The 15,502-nt window shown below is 42.6% G+C and overlaps 1 protein-coding gene across 7 annotated transcripts in view; it reads left to right on the top strand.

Annotated features, from left to right (window-relative positions):
* rnf220a (ring finger protein 220a) overlaps positions 1 to 15,502 on the top strand; it is a 303,417-nt gene that overhangs the window by 126,531 nt on the left and 161,384 nt on the right. The window contains exon 1 of one of the 7 annotated variants that reach the window (XM_084368117.1): positions 9,067 to 9,457. The exons of the other annotated variants lie outside the window; for them this stretch is intronic. The gene's annotated coding sequence lies outside the window, so the exon portion shown is untranslated. Of the gene's footprint in view, positions 1 to 9,066; positions 9,458 to 15,502 lie in introns of those variants that run through there. 7 annotated transcript variants of the gene reach the window in all.

Raw genomic sequence — 15,502 nt, 5'->3', positions numbered from 1 at the left:
GCTCACCTCACCTCATTTTTGTTGTTTCCTGCTTGTGGACTCAGTCGACGTGCTCGCAGTCAGGCCACCTAATGATGTCTTTAAAGCAAGGGGAAATCTTGTAACCGCATGTGCTGTCACAGAGGCCATTTTTCAGAAGAAGTTAAATTGTTAGCAACTTTTTTGTTTTTAAATCAGTTAAGATGAAAGATTCTATTGCGAACTCTCCGTTCATATGTCGTGGTGTATTTAATGGACTCCTCTACAGTCGCCATGATTGTTGTTGTCAGTAACTCTTGACTCTGAGCTGCCCTCAAGTGGATGTATTTCTTAACATCCATGCCTATGTGAAAGACACAAACCCTAGATTTGGATTTTCAATAGACAAAAAAATAAATAAATAAAGACAATAATTTAAACACACAGTATGTAATTTCTGCCGCTAGGAGGTCTCTCAATCAAAACAATGAAAACAAAAGACATGAAGTAGCGTGGAATCATGGGAGATGTTGTCTTCATTGTTCATCAAACGCCATTGTCAATGGAAATCTACGTTATCTGACATGACTCAGGCAGAAATGTTCATGTTCACATTTTGTCTCGTTTGCTTCCTTCCTGACTCTCACCTGGAAGTTATAGCAACCAAATGAAACGCACCATCACCATGAATAAAATAAAGGATCTCTGTGAGTTTGAACATTGATGATAATATTGGGATATACAAATCAACTAAATATATAATTATGATCTAGTCGTTTTCCTTCATTTATGTGGGGAAATATTATACCTTCAGTTATAAAAAGAAATTGACTTATTTGCAATGGTCTGAGTAATCACCCCAGCAGTAGCAGGGACAGTGTCAGTGGAAGCAGTAATATGGAGATTATGTGGACTATGAAATAGGCTGGTTTTACTGGGTAGATGATGATAGAAGGAGGCTACCTCACCATCTTCACCTGACTGACTGAGGAAATTACTCTTTCTCCATCTGTCACTGCAGTTACCCCCCTTATATTTATCTCTGTTTCAGAGAACAAAGCAGATGTATGTTAGATAGTCATGTAACCCCCAAGACTTTTTTATATGTTGCCCTTGATAAATGTTCCCCCAGGGAGTTGTCAGAAATTAACTTTATCTAGTCTTTAATTATGGTACATGTGCTCTGATGCATCTCTTACGCCCCCCTAAACCTCAACATCACCCTCCCCAGCCCACCCCACAACACTGTCATTTTCAAAGCTATTTTAAGGCGATGTGTGATTATCTGTGACATTGCTTGACATGTGCCTGAAGACTGTCTCTCTCTTCACTATCTCTGCTCTCTCCCTCTGTCTCCCTCTCTCTTTCTTTCTGTCTCTCTCTAATCAAAAAGCCAAACCATGCAGACAGCTCAGAGCAAATAACAAGTCACTCCCCGTGGATGTTTGAAGATGACGGAGCGACCGGGGCGACGAGGGAGGAAATACACTCTGATCGTTCCCGGTCTTCAAGCCAACACGATATTTCAACCCATAAATTTGCACCAGTATTATTTTCAGATATTTTGATATTCTTGTTTTTGTTGTCATCCGTGGATATAGATGTGTTTGTATTTGGAATATAACAGTGGATATGGGCTGTCTTATGGGCTTAGATATGTAGAAGAAATCCCCAAAATGCTTCAAATTTGTAAATGTGTAAAAAAGTAGGTAGGTAAAATAAAGATCAAGTAGGTCAGAAATGCCTACGTTTTGGATTTGGCCAACAAATACTTATTTTAAACAACAAAATCAGGTTAATTCAAAGCATTTATTTCATCTTTTGTCTGTTAATTAATTAAGTTAAAACACAATACTATTTTTGGCACTGTAAAAGCAAAAAGTTAACACGTGAATTCTCATTTTCATGTGCCCAGAACATGCTCTAACATGAGACTGATTTTAAATGTTTAATTGATCCCATTACAACTGCAACAATGTGATGATTAAAGTCGATTAAAAGAAAATTATTGGCCAACTATTTTGATAATCAATTATTTCAGTCATTTTTCAAGAAAAAAAAAAAAAAGTAGAACGCTTGTATAATATGTAACATTCAAATTTCTAAAAACGACTAGACCTTTGTTATACAGTATATATTGTTGAGTTGTGTACTGACATTATCCCAATTGTTTCCAACAATGTTCAAACCCACAAAAAGTTTACTCTAGGTAACGGTGTGTTTCATTTGGTTGCCTGGTGATATAACTTCCGAGAAGTTTGAAAGAGACAAAACAGAACATGAATAAAACTTTAATACATTACCTCATCTGGGAGCATATCACGTGGACAGGTTTTCATCAGTAGCTGTGGTTGGTTAACAATGAAGACAACAACTCCCATGACCCCACACTACTTACGTCTTTTGTTTTGTTACAATTGACAGACCCTTCAGTTAGGAAGGCATTACATACAGTGCATTTAAATGGTGCTGCTTTAACTTGTCATTAATTATAGTAAATGAAGGGAATTTGGGTTTTGGACTGTTACACCTATACCTTACCAAGCACTATTGTTGCTTATACCCAACTAAAGTATGACCGTAATGTTAACCATGCGTTTATTGTTGTTACCATGACGTAAACAAACTGCAACTGTATGACAACATTAACCACGTGTTTGTCCAGTACACCTGTCATTGGTACTCTCGAGTGTTCATAGATGTTGTTTAGGGAGTCATTGGCAAACGACCTATTCCACATTTAGGTATGAGGACCTGTTGTATAGAAGCCATCCACAGACATTGTAGATTTGGCTCATTACCACTAAACATAAAAATGCTAACAAGTGGAGCAATCTGCCAAGGGTAAAACAGGTTTCAAGATGTACATCACAGATTTTTTGTCTCTGATCACTACAAGACTTTAAAATAGTGGAGCATCACACACTACAGGATATTATAAAGATTATCGAGCCAGAGCCAGAGCCAGAGGGAGCAATGGAGCACCTGACCTGACCTCTCAAATGTTAACAAGTAAAGACGTGTGGAGCAACATTAATGCTTTGCAGTGAGAAAAAACGGGGGTGACAGCTGGTTTTATTATCTATAAACAGTAGTATGCTAATTAATGTAGCCTGATGGGCTAGGGTTGTTAACTTTTGCTTGACAACACCATCAACTGCTCTGGGATATCTCTCTCATTGGCCACTGTGAAAGTACTGCCGTAATGAGAATTACGGTCGTTGAAATTTTGAATCCTCGATATCCAGCACATTTGATATTTAGCAGGGCTCCTGATGAGCCTTGAAGCATTTTGGGAGGTTTTAAGACGCGATTTTAAGATCTGTACACCACTCGCATTACCAGATAATCTGGGCCGACCTCCGGGACTACCAAACTCTCAGCCCAGATTTCTCCTCCAATTGTCAGGGTTAAATCAGCCTGATACTCCTGTAGTGTGAGCCCGGCCTTAATAAATAACAACGGGATATAACAGTTATAATCAAGCTTTTTTCATATCTCACAAAAGTCATTAGGGGATCTATTTTTATATGCATCTTAACTCAACAATTTACATATTAGAAAGATGAATTTTCAGCATTGTTTCTGTTTTCTACAGATTTATTTATTCATCAGGCATCATGTTTTGTTTCCTCTCCTTTCTTCATGCAAACCAAATCTAATGACAGAGAATATTTTTAAGTAGCAGTCAAGTCTGTAAGTGACGACTGGCCCAAAATCAACATTTATATTAAAACAGGTTCCCATGTCAAGCGCTGAAGCATTGATGAAATTACCCATGTACCTTCCCTCAGAATGTTGCCCATGTATCATAGCCAGAACAAATACCACATAATTACATAATTAATCAGATCATGTATGTTTCCTTTCCCTCCCTTCATTTTTTTGTTCTTTTGTACAAGAGTCAAATGCATGTAATCACTTGTTCTGTAATGTAATCTGATCAGGGCCATGTAATTCTTCATTTTCCAACAGCTCCCTGGAGCAACGGATCTGAGAGCGAGATGAATGTGGCTGAGTCTGTGTCCCTCCTCTCTCTGTCTCTCTGCTTTCCTTTCTCTAAATGTGGCTCCCTCACTGTGGTTAACCGCCCGGCCATGTAGCTGCTGGCAGCTGCGTCTCCCGCCACAAGACAATATCTCTTCTCCTCACTTGTCTCTCCATCCATCCATCGATGCCCTCTTTCTCCTCATCCTCCCCTCCTCATCTCCTCCAGTCAGCTATTCCTCTTCCTTCTCCTCATCCTCCCCTCTCCTCCCCTTTTGTCCCTCACTTCTCCTCTTTCTCCTCTCTCATCCCTCCCTCCAGTGGCGACACCAACCATCAGGTCCCATCTATCTGTGTGTACGTCAGCAATTAGAGCGTCGTGGCAGCCAAATGCCAGCCATGTCCCCAAGCTACACACACACACACACACACACACACTCAAAAGGCTATGCCCTGACAAAACAGCGAGAGAACAAATCACACCATAATTTATAATCTCGCTGCGCTAAAATCTCATTATATTACAGACATATGGATTTGGCGGCATGCACGGCTGGGGAGCCGCTGCTATAAATTCCAACAATCGTAAATTATTAAAGGAAAGATAGAAATGACCGTCGCCTGTCCAGATTAGCTGTAAATCACACTCAAACATGGTTTGTTTAAGGAATTAAGTCCCACGTGGTGTAAAGGACCTAACAGGGTATTACTTTAGTCACTGGGTGGTAGGCAGGGTCAAGTTTGAGCTGCCTTAAAATATCAAAGGATTACAGGTTCAAGCCATAAAATAGGCATGGAGTTCCTGCTAGGAGACCTTTATCTTTAGCTGTATGTACAGCGACCAGCTAAAAAATACTGAAATTGTCCTTACAACTAGCACCTTTTTCCCCTCCTGATTGCTACATTTAACCGTTTAAAGATGATGCCCAATAGCCAAGCCGACAAGCAACATAAACAAAGCAGAAAGCCACAGCTTGTCACACCCTTTCCACTTTACTCGCCTCAGTCCAGCCCTGAGAGTTTAGAGTTTTGAAAAAGTGGAATTCAATTTAAGGATAAACCCGGCCAAGCTGAGGTGAAAGCAGGCAGCGAGAGGGCAGCCCCGGCCCTCTGCTGTCAGCTTGGCTTTTCATTATCACTCTGTCATTTCAGAGGAGATGTCAGGGGTTTCATAACACAAGGACATGACTCACTTCTGATGGATGAGAAGAAATCTGCTGAAAAACAGAATAAGCCCTGATGTTAACCTGGTTCAGATGACACGCAATGTTGTACACTTGTGCGAGGGGAGTTCTGAGTGCAGGAGAAGATGGCTTTTCAGACATTTCTTGCATTCAGGAACTTAGAATTACTCATACCATTTTTACACCAAAATCAGTGTGTAAATGCAGGTCTCTTAAACACAAGGAAACCGGCTAAAAATAGGTGATTGACACCTTTCCCATTGCCAGTAGACGAGTTTGCCTTTCTGTTGTTGTTTTGTTTTTTTCTGATATGGCATGTTCAACGTAGAAAGCAGCATGAAGGCCAAGAGTGAAAACATGCAGGCAGGGTGGAGCTTGGGGTTGATAGATGGATCAAACAAACAGAGGGCTTTCACCCAGGAGAACGTTGTTTGTGTCCCTTGTGAAACCAAAGTTCAACACTGACGGACGTAACACATTTAACTTCAGTCACGTTCATAATGACATTTTTTTCCAAATCTAACCAAACTGCAACCAACACGTGTTTATTTTTGTTACCACGATGACGTAGGTCACCTGTCTATGGATCAGATCTCCACATAAGTTAGTTTGAATGATTGGCATATAATCTACCTGCAAAATTGGACTTTGGTGAATGCACTACACTCAGTTTGAAAGTTTTCAATCGTGTTGTTTGCACTCAGATTAATGAGATCGGGTTGGTTAATATATTTAGATAATCCACAGAAAAGTGTCAACACAAAGTAGTTCCAATGAAACCTGTTCAAAGTGAGGCATAAACCATATCCAAAGACACTATTCTACAGACCTGGTCCTGTTGAAATATATTCTTTCAATAGATTGTGCACCACAAACCGAATCCCATTCTTATCCATCAGTGTGGTGGTGTGGAGGCAGATGGCTCAAGGCAAGTAAAATTTAAATCTTCTACATACCACACATAGCCCTAGCTACATACCACTAGAGGTTAGGGAGTATTATTTACTATTTGGGTGAACCTGTCCATTAAATATTCCATACGTCTTACAAGCCTTTAAGCACATCTATAGTATCCCTCCCACCTCTGCAGGGGGAATGTCTTTTCTCTAGAGTAGGGGAAAGCAGCAGTGCAGATGCCTCAGCAGTGAAACAAGTGCTATCAAAGTGCTTCCTAGTCAGTACACACAGAGGCAGCATTTAAAAACATCAGAGGGGTTGGACTAAAGGGTGGCATTAGACTTTGAATGGAGAGAGATCTAATACATGGATGGTCCTCTTCCTCAGTCAGCCCATTGACTCCAAACTGAGCCTATTAGCAAGACAACACACCACTAATGGCACTGCTACTGCTCCTCATGTGTATGGAGACCACCCAGCACACACACACACACACACACACACACACACACACACACACACACACACACACACAACCCTCTTCACTTTTCCCACGCTTTTGTCACCTAAAACATTGGTACAATATAGAGTGAGACCAGATCAAAGCGTGAGTTCCATTAGAAACCCATCACACATCTTGTATGATGAACTGTGGGCGGGAGATATTAGATGGGCTCAACATCAGAAGGCTATTGTGTTTACTATGTTAACTTGAACTCATTCTGGACCTCAAATAGCTTATTTCAGGCTCATTTGACCGAAGCAACGTTTTGTGATTTTAATTGTGACTGAGAAAAGATTTTATATCACGCATCGCCCCTTCTCACCAGCCAGGGTTTAACATTTTTATCTGAACATACAAAAGATGTTAACTGTTTTTAGAGTCCTCCTTGACCTTTACAGAATGTGCTGTCTAAAGAGCATGTGAAGAGTCTTTTCAGGGCTTTTAATTTATTTTGAAGCTTTTCGATGGTTTCTTTGTGTATTGTATTATTCCTCTGTGTCATGAGTCCTCATATCTTGTTTTCTTTCTCATGAAAATCATCCATACTTTAATCGTACTGGTCAAAAGTCATGTAGATCTACAAATACCTGTTTATTCCCACCAAGAGTCCTGTCCACAGTAAAATGCTATTAGGTGGACATCTGCAACTCATGCAGCCAATGTAGCCATTAATTTTTACTTCACATGTTCTGATTAGCTGGACCTGAATATTTTCTCATGAAAAAAAAGTCATGTTTATATAAGTCCATATTAGTTTTATTGTAGGACTCACTTTAGGTCAGTTTTCCCACCAGGCTTATGTTCTCTCAGCATCCAGCTTGAGTCAAAGCATGAAAGCACATTTTTTCCACTACAGCACCACTTATTTTCTTTCAGTTACTGACCCAAAATAAGTTACAACAGAGGAGAAAAGTTGGCCCAAAGCTCTTAGCATATTGATCAGTTCCACATGTGGCCACCAGGGGGGTGTAGTGGCGAGGAAGACAGGGGACAAGAGGCTTCTCTGCTCCTGTCTCTCTCTGTTTCCCCCAGTGTGACACACGCACCGCCCACTAAACACACACATTACACACTTTACTTTGTCCAATGCTCAAACTTCTCAAAATATTGGGCCTGTAACTGTCCACAGAATCAGAGACATTTCAGGTGTAACACTCCAGGGCACATTATTAGAGGTAAAACTCCACTTTAGACGTGTGTGTACCAGAAATGAGCTGTGCGTCGTTACTTTACCATGATGACACTGAACAGACAAACTGAATCTGAAAGACTGGGTGCATGCACTGAGCTGTCAGCGCTGTGGTGGTGGTTATAGAAATGTGTTTTACACAGTCGTGAATTTAGCCCAATGAAGTCCAAACTGAGACAAAGAATCCACTAAAATCAATAGAATAATGAATTAAAATCTTAGATGCTTGGGATCATGTCTACAAAATTATCCGAGACCGAACTGAGAACTGAGTTTGGCGAATAATACGCATTAAATGGCGCACTGGTTTTTGGAAGTATCAGTGCAGGACTTTAACCACAGTGTACCCTTCACACTTGATATTTAAATGTCGCTGAAGCTTTTGGTTTTATCGATGCTGGGACGTTCCCACACAGCGGCGGGTGTGCGGTGAGCTTCCCTCTGTCTCTCTAACTTCAGTCTCTAGTGCGCACTTTATAAGAGTGTCTGTAGTCCACCTCTTTTTGTTAAGAGGTGGACTTCATTGGCTGTATGGCGAGCAGTCTCTCCAGCGGGTGAAAGCGAGGAGAGAGAGGGAGAGCGAAAGGGAGAGGAGGGGGATAATTCATTCACTTTGCGCACAAAGCGCAGTGGAAATCACCCAGGGGAACGAAACAGCAGACCGAGGGGAGAGGCGGCGAGGGGGGCCGTCCACACACGCACACGGACCAACACACTCCCCAGAAATTTAAAAACTACATTCAGCCTTTGATTCTTTATTTCCCCACTAATTACTGCTTATTTTGTGGAGCTAGAGGATGAAAGCAGGATGTTGGTAGAACTGACTTTGTCTCGGCAGAATTATTGTAACAGTAGATTTCATCTGCTATATTAAGTAAATACACAAATAGACACAAACAGGGCCTGTAGGATATTAACGATGTCCGGTCCCCTGATCTCCCACTGGAGAGAAAACAAAGTGATCCAGATTCTTCTCAGGAAAGAGAGAAGCGGTCCGCTGTTTGTGGGCAGTGTGATGTCCAGAGAGGATAACAAGCGCACACTGAAATAACTAACAAGTGATGATAATGAAATAAAAGTGTGTTTTAACCAAGAAGCGGCAGCGCGGCGGTGTGTCTGTGTGTCTGTCAGTCAGTCACTGAGCGCTGCGCGGCAGCACTGCACCTCGGAGCGCTCTGGACACCCCTCCCTCCCCCCTCCCCCCTCCACCGTCCTCCCCATCCACCCCCACACTCCCAGCTCAGCCTCGCGCAGCCCAGCTCAAGCCTCACACACGTCGCTGTTGAGACCCCCACCACCCCCCCTTCCCCTCACACCACCACCACTGCCTGCCACCGTCTCTGCGATCCTGCGCTCCCTCACCGGCTTCACTCCTCTCTGCTCTCACTGATCGTCCCTCTCGGTGTTTCAGCGGAGGGGCTGCACGCGCGATTGCGCTATTGATACCCACTTTACAGTGTGTTTGTGGAAAGTCAGCCTCTCTCTCTCTCCCTCGCTCTCTCTGTCCTCCTCTCCGGCTGCGCTTTGGTAACCTAACAGGGAGGTGTTAACTACTTTTGCTTCCACAAAGCGCCTCCCGTTATCTCCGCCGCTGCTGCGCAGGAGCCAGAAGGGCCAGTGCTACTGATATTCCCACTCCGCAGAAAAAAGTTTTCCGTTTGTTGTGAGGATAAAAAAAAAGAAGAAGCCGGGAACCGAGGAGTCGTCTGCAGGAGAAGCGGATTCTGCCACGGCGAGGTGAGTAACACCGACTGTCTTTTTGTTGTTGTTGTCGGGTTTGAAGCTCATACAGTTTGTGCTTCCACGCCTTTTTCGCGTCCCGCCGCTTCTCTCTGTTTTGGAAGCGGATCTCGAGTCGTTTCAGTAAACTTTCTCCGGGTTTGTGCGCTTTCGTCGCTGTGCGCGGCGGCGGTTTCACGCGCAAAGGAAAAAATATATAAGGAAAGAAAAAGTCACGGCACGGACTGTCTCCGTTTGGACACGGACTTGTACGCGTGTGCGCGTGAGAGTGTATACGTTTAGAAGTGTTCTTGTCCGTGCGTGTGTGCACGCGCGTGGTTCCCAAACGCGAAGGTGGCTTCTTGAAAACACTTGTTTCAGGATCGTGCGCGTGTCCTTACGCATACATTACCATCAGCACACGGGAGGACATTACAAGTGTCCTGCACGGCCACACAGCGCGACCAATGTTTCCACTTTTTACTGCTCTGAATACTGATTTAGTCAGGGCTCTTGAAGAAGGCTGGTTGTCTCATCTCAGGATTAGTGATTGGAGCCTTGAATTATTCTCCAACATCTCAGCAAAGGAATTAAAAACACAATCAAACTGTGCCAAAGAAGCTGGACTCTTCATTATTCCCGCAGAGCTGCAGAGATCTTTTCTCATCAGTACCCGTGAGATCCTCAATAACGAGCGTCGGTCAGCAGGCCTGCACTGGGTATATTTATTTAAAAAGTTGAGTTGAAGTTGTTCACATGAAAGCAGCAGTGCTTAGAGTTCACTGAATCATTCTGTCGCTGCTGTTCAGTGAAAGTTACTGCTGCTTTGGGGCACTGGAGCTCATGATGATGAGGGCGAACTGCCGCATGTTGGTCCCGTTATTTGGGACCCAATAAAACCTCTGATGATGCTGATTTTAATGAAACACTAACATAGAAATGTAAAGAAATTATGGACAACAAACCATCCTGTAAAAACAGGATAACCAGTCTTCATAGAGGAATTTGTGTTTTAATTTCTGATTTTAAACTTTTATTTTTAATCAACAAAATGTGATTGTAGCAATTAAATTAAAAACACAATTATCAAAATATTATACAAAAGAAACCAAAGCTGAACTAGAACACAAAAGAGAACATGTCTGGAGTAAAGCCTTCCTCTACCGGCGTGCGTGAATACAACTTCTCTTAAATGCGCAACAAATTATCCTCAGGTCCTCAAAGACAAACAGAAGGCTTGAATTCAAAAAGAAAGCAACTCGCTGCGTAGCATACGCGTGCACGTGCACACGCACAAGCACACACAGGCCTACACACAGTTGGGAAACACCTGTTAACTAGGGAGCCACTATAATTTACATCCTCCCCTTAAATAAGCAGCGCCCAGACAGAGGAAGTCCCGGGGGCCTTCCAGCTTCATGGCCGAGCACAGTGAGCCAAAGTCGGCTCTCCCCGAGCGCCAGGACGCGGCTGCTGCTGCTGCTGCTGCTGCTGCTGCCGCGGCGGTGTTACCGGATGCAACGTTCACTTTTCATTAGAACTGTCGGCAGTCTGCCGTGTCTCATTATGAAGTCGAGATTATGATCTTTAACACAACTCAGGTTTGATTTTTGTTATTTTGGCAAACAGCTCTCTCGCCTTTATTAAAGCAGGAGAGTGTTTTAATTTCTATTTTTTGTGCTTTTCCTCCTTATAATCTTTGTACTGTGGAGGCAGTGAGTGAGATTTTATTTGCTTTTAGTTTTTTAATTCCTTATATTCCAGTTTTTATTCAGTTTGACGGGCTCAGACGATGACAACTGTAGATGAGACTGCCTTTATTTTATTTCTCTCAGTTTCTCTGCACTCACAACTTCTGCTCTTTTTTTTATAGTCGGTAGATATTTTTCACTAATGTGTTCTCAGTCCTTCATTTCTTTTCTTGAGCTGCCGCTTAGACTTAATCACATCCATGCCCTTTTTAAAAAAGAGGGACCTCACTGAAGCAAACAAGTGAGCAGTCGCGCCCGGATCCGCGCGCAGCTCCGCACAAAGCCGCAACACTCCGAGCAGAGAATAATAAAATTAGTAGTGTGGGAAAAATGCAGCAGGGCTATTAGTAGTAATTTCCAAGTTAAAAAGTCCTCTCACTGCCAGCAATAAATAGCGCGTAAAAACACACGTTTGGAGCGGAGGTGCGCCCGAGGCGGGTCATTGAACTCACCGCGCTGTGAAGATTGAATTATAGTTCCTCAAAAATCAGAAACTCCACATTCACATCCAGCGTGATGAATCCTTCCACATTGATTTTATTGATTGTCAGATCAACCAGCCCTGACTTCTAACGGACAGCCGAGCCCCTTGTCTTTTCCAACCTACCACATTAGTGAGCAATAATGAGCTTATAAACGTGGAAAATAGTGAAGGAGAGGTTTTTACACAAACAGTTTATTTTCAGCATGTTGAAATGGCATCACGCGCAGCAGATACATGATGGGTTGTAGTCCACTTTGTCTCCGTTGCGTGGGGAAGTTTTATTTCGTAGCATATTTGTCATTAACACAAAAAAAAAAACTGATAAAGAAAAGTGAGCACTTGGATTTTTTTTCCGTATATGGGACATTGTTTCGCTATTAAAGGCAACACAATCAGTTTCCCTTTATATTGTAGTTACCCTTAAATTCATCCATTTAATGAATGATTTTGAGGATTATTTAAGGGATTTATTTGATGGTTTTTCCCACTTTTAACGCAGGAAGGCGGTTTTATAAAACGCATCCAAATCACTGTTTAACTCTAATGTTTTAATGACATGTTAACGAGACATTCACAGCGATTGATTTCAGTTACACTGCTTCATATGAAGGGTTAAATGCGTTTTAAACCATCATTTAAATAAGCCGGCGTTTCCTAAAAAGCCATATTTAATTAAGAACAATTAAAGCTGCATTCATTTCCCACACACACAATTTAATTTTCCATCTATTTAAACGTGCTTCTCACTGTGCACTGCTGCCACCCGCAGTGATGCGCCACCCTGTCACTTTCTGTATCATTCTGTCATTTTCCGCTTCAGTTTTCAGACCTCGGTGATTTACAGGCCGCCGTCTTGTTTTCTATTCATTTTGATTTCTCGTCCACATTTGAAGGCGCCACGAAAAGCCTGATCATGTTTTAATAGATGTGTTCCTATGAAAGTCAGATTTTAGATTTTTCACTTGTGTGTGTTTTAATGTGTCAGTCTTTATGTGCAGTTGCCATCTCTTTGGTATTAATTCAGAGGTGTGCCTCTGAGCTTTGGGATTACACACGCACATAAATCATCTCATAATGACGCCTGTTTTCAGACGGAAATTATTGTTTGAATAAAACAGGAAAACACGGGCCCGCGCGGATTTGTTTTCTCAACCAAAAATAAATATAATAGCCTCGGTTTTTAATTCCAAGTCTCAGAATATCTGTGCTCCGGTTTATTTTTCTAAGTTATTCATTTAGGCCTCATCTTCCAGCCTCTTTCCGCCCTTCCCAGAGGAATAGTCTGCAGGCGCAAAGAGGAGGAAAAAAAAGTGTCGAGGTCGGAGGAAAAGTAGCAAAAGATGATTTATTTGTCAGCGTTTTCGATCCTCCCCCCCTCCTCCCCCCTCTCTCCCCCTCTCTCTCAGCAGTCAGCTGTTATTGCTCGCCATTGATCTCTCCTGCTCTCCTCCTTTGCGCAGCGAGAAGTGAACTAAAATTAATGTCCATTTCACACCTCTCCTGTGGATCGATGGCCGCGGGGAGAGAAGTTTATTTTAATTTGGATCCGAAGAAGCGAAACAAAAAAAAACAAAAATCCTTCCACCTGCTTAATTATCAGGAAAAGCCAGTTAAGCATCACTTTTATCGCGACGCAGATAATCATGAAGTAGCGTCAAAATCACCTTCACCACGTGGATGTTTTTATGAGAGGATTGAAAGCGGAAACTGACTCTTTGTTTCTCTGATTGCTGATCTACGCTGCTCATAGTTTTGCCTCCCGCCGCCTCTCAGAGGGAGAATTTAAAAGAAAGAAGCGGATGTAACTTTTGTTGGCTCACCTCCTCCCACATGTTCTCCCCTCCGACATATTTTCTCCGTGTGAACAACCACCCGGAACAAATATGCCGTGAATCCGTGTGTATCCAGGCCTTTCTGTTTGTATTCTCACCTAAAAAAAAAAAAAAAAGGTCCACTTCTCATATTTGGGAATATTAATGCGTCACGACGCGCGCATTAACACCTCGCCCCCCTCTCCTCCTCTCTCCCATAACATGACACTGATAGTAAATTAACCGCGGATCGCTCAGTCGCGACTAGTTTGATGACCCCCCTCGGTCTATTAAGTCCTATCAATATGCACTAATTCCTCATTCTTTATTAAAAGCAGAAGCAACTCCTTCTCCACTCCTTCAGCCTCCCTCCATCCCTCCTCCCCTTCTCTTCTTCATCTCCTCCCCTCCTCCTCCTCCTCCACCCTCTCCGCGCGTGTGTTTTATTATTATTATTATTTTTTTTGTCGTGCTAATAAACACTACATACGAGAGCTAATTTGACATGCAGAAGGTAATTGAAATAAACGCGTCGCCGGTAAATAACAAGTGTTTGAACACGCAGACACGAGAGCGGGCCCCCTCGGAGAGGAAATGCGTCAGTGCGCGGTCTGCATCCTAAAACTTTGTGTTATTGTTGTCTTGTTATCGCGCTTATAATCACCATAATTAAGTGCGAAGAGCCGGATGCAATCATTTAATGGATGGATATTGTGCGGCTGTCTCGCTTATCAAACCAACCAAATGTTTTTTCCTCGCTGGAAATTGCAGCCTGTCCGCAACGCAGATTGTGTTTTGGGGCGATTATGATTGATTTGTCCAATATTGCGTGTTGGAAAGTTTGTATTTGCATTTGTCACACACCGCCACTTTCTCGTCTAATATTGAAAGTGCATTGTGTTGAAGTTATTGGCAGTTTTTTTCTTTTTCTTTTTTTTTTTTGGAGAACAGGCGTTTTAAACAGGTTTCATTTTATTGTTTGATTAATGAAAGTCATTTAAATGTGAATGAGTGAGATTTGTCCATATTTTGCTGTCTGCAGAAGCAGGATTAAATCATATAAAGCATCTCCTCTTGTCATATTTTAGAAAATATATGCAAATGTAAATATTCTGCTTTGGAAAGCTTGGTTTTGATAATAATGGGATGATTATTTTTGAGCAAACTGAGCAAATAAGATCTCTGCTGCCGACCTGCAGTTTATCTTCTGCCTGCGAATATGCATGCCGACCCAATGATTCCTTTTATTGATGACAGGAAAGGGGAGTAGCTCATGTCCAGTCATTTTCTATTGGAAGGAAATCACTCCATGTAGGGGGTGCAGCTCTGTGTTTAATGGTTTGATTGCATTGGAGAAGGCAGCCTCTGGTAATGCCGTTATAGGGGGAAATATCACTTGGAGACGCTATCGGCAACAAGAGAAAGTCAAAGAATTAGCCTAATGGGGGGAGAGGAGTTGTGTCGGATGTCAGATACTTTCTATTCTCCATATTGCTCCGTGTCTCTTTCTCTCTGTGTCTATATCCTCCCCCTCCACCCCCACCTTTGCCCCCTCCCCGCCACATCATATCTCTCTCAGGTTTCCCCCCACCAACCATTCGTCAATTACACCCAGAGCCGTATCACAAGCTCCCTGCTTGGAAAATAAGCTAATATTCACCCCCTCCCTTCTTCGCACACCTCCCCTGAAGACACTGTTGGTGCATTTGCGTCCATCGATTGCAGACAGGCAGTATTTGTGTAGCCTACTTATCATTTCTCTGTGTGCAGCCGGCCGGCCATCCGGGCAAGCGAGACCGATACAAGCATTGCTGAAATACCTGCAGGAACATGTGCATGTGCATGTGCACACACACGCAGTTTGGGATCACTGTGTATGCTTGGCAGCCTTTTGATAAGTTCAAGATTTGGTTGTTGGTTGAGCATCCTTCTGTATCTTTGACCTCTGGCTTCCATGCAGAGCAGAGCACATCATTTCCCAGCAGGCATCAAACATTTTTCCCATTGTTCTCGTTAT

This window comes from Pagrus pagrus (assembly GCF_965226575.1).
Source record: "Pagrus pagrus genome assembly, chromosome: 12".
In the NCBI taxonomy this organism is placed as follows: domain Eukaryota; kingdom Metazoa; phylum Chordata; class Actinopteri; order Spariformes; family Sparidae; genus Pagrus; species Pagrus pagrus.
The sequence above is the reverse complement of the archived record's forward strand: the minus strand, read 5'-3'. Positions and strand labels throughout refer to the sequence as shown.